Consider the following 1602-nt stretch of genomic DNA (forward strand, 5'->3'; position numbering starts at 1 on the left):
ATATTTAGTAAGGCTAGGTTCAATAGAGGCAATCCATTTATTCATAGTAGCTGTCCAACGGGAAAACTCTTTCAATCAAGCAAGTAAGCCAAGCAAGGCAAATCGCCAATCGATTTGCCGATCCAACTACGGACAAAACACCACGCCCACGGGCTCGGCCGAACCGAGCCGCCCAGGCCGCAAGCGACAAAGAGGCAGATTCTCAGACTGAAGAAGCAGTGGCTACCATTGCTGAAGTCCAGCATCAGGAACAGCCTCAAGCTGGTGGCCCAGCCCAAGAAGCTGCTGCTGAGCCCGTAGAGACTGGAGCCAAGCCTGGAAGGGCGAACCAAGGAACTCAGACTGTGGAGCAGCAACCTGTGATCCATTCGGTTAACCACATGTTCTTTTTACTCGCGAAAATGGTGCCTTTAAAGCAAACTAAGAGCAGGGAAGGGACTATGGCCGGCATAAGCTCACCAATTAGGATGCGTGACTGACGCATCTTTTTTTTTTCAAATGATCTGGGCATTTTCCTTTGGGCTGGGAGGGCTGTTATGTAGGCGTACAACTCTTCCTAGGTTGTATTCAATCACGAATTACCAAAGAATCGATTAGTAGTATGCCTGTGCCAGAAGACCTTCTCGCAGATGATTTCTAGTCAGTGTGCCGCGAATGGCTTCTCGATGAATAAGCTGCGATTGCTCTTGTTGATACAGTTTCCTTTTTTTAGGCAGTTTCGTATTCTAATGATCCCGTCTTACCTGATGATTAGGATTTGCTTTCCCTATTTGAAAAAAGGAGATCTGTGTCACTCTCACTATGCTTCACACATGAAATTCTACAGCTTTCAAGGGCTCATCATAGCCCTTTTTGTGACTCGACTCAAGCTCATCATAACCTTTTTTGTGATCACGCTCATCATAACCTTTCCTGAAAGTAGACGACAAGTTTGAAATCTTAACGCCAGCATAATCATTGAAAGAGTATCTTCTTTTTCGCCACATCGCATCAAGGTGACAGGATTCGAACCTATGGCCCTCTGTACCCAAAACAGATGCGCTGACCAGACTGCGCTACACCTCGTCTCACCACCCCGAAGCATATAGATCCACCCGATCGATGAACACTCAAACCGAACTCGCCCATCCTTTTGGAGGGATGCGAGAACCAATCCGAGTAATCAACCGCTTTTTTTTGAATCTGCCTCAAGCACCCCAACCCTACCGCCAAAAAGCCGTCCGTATAGTGCAGGAGCGCTCACATTTTTTTGCTTACTCTTTCACTTTCATTTCTCAATCCGGCTCACTCCCGGCTACGGTTTGGACCTTTCGCCTGCTTAGAAGTGGATTCGAACCACTGACACAAGGATTTTCAGTCCTTTGCTCTAACCAGCTGAGCTACCTGAACCACTTTCCTAAAGTCTGTTTTCTTCATCGAAGAGCGCCCTACCTTACCACTTGACTAGTAAGGGAAAAGCCCTTTACTAAACTAAGAAAATAGAATAGATAGGCTTTTTTCGCTTCTTCGTCAAGCTTTCGAGCAGCTCTTTCAACTGCCGCCTAATCCCCCAACATGCTCAAGAACCGAGAGCCGTCCAGGGACTGCCGGAGGGAGCTTGCT

General features: G+C 47.3%; 2 non-coding genes across 2 annotated transcripts; both read right to left on the bottom strand.

Annotated features, from left to right (window-relative positions):
* Positions 1–990: 990 nt before the first annotated feature.
* Positions 991–1065, bottom strand: TRNAP-UGG (transfer RNA proline (anticodon UGG)). The gene has a single exon. It is a non-coding gene; the product is annotated as a tRNA-Pro (tRNA).
* A 250-nt stretch (positions 1066–1315) lies between these two features.
* On the bottom strand, positions 1316–1389 carry TRNAF-GAA (transfer RNA phenylalanine (anticodon GAA)). The gene has a single exon. It is a non-coding gene; the product is annotated as a tRNA-Phe (tRNA).
* Between the last annotated feature and the right edge of the window lie 213 nt (positions 1390–1602).

This window comes from Solanum lycopersicum, chromosome 1 (genome assembly GCF_036512215.1).
Source record: "Solanum lycopersicum chromosome 1, SLM_r2.1".
NCBI classification, from domain to species: Eukaryota; Viridiplantae; Streptophyta; class Magnoliopsida; order Solanales; family Solanaceae; genus Solanum; species Solanum lycopersicum.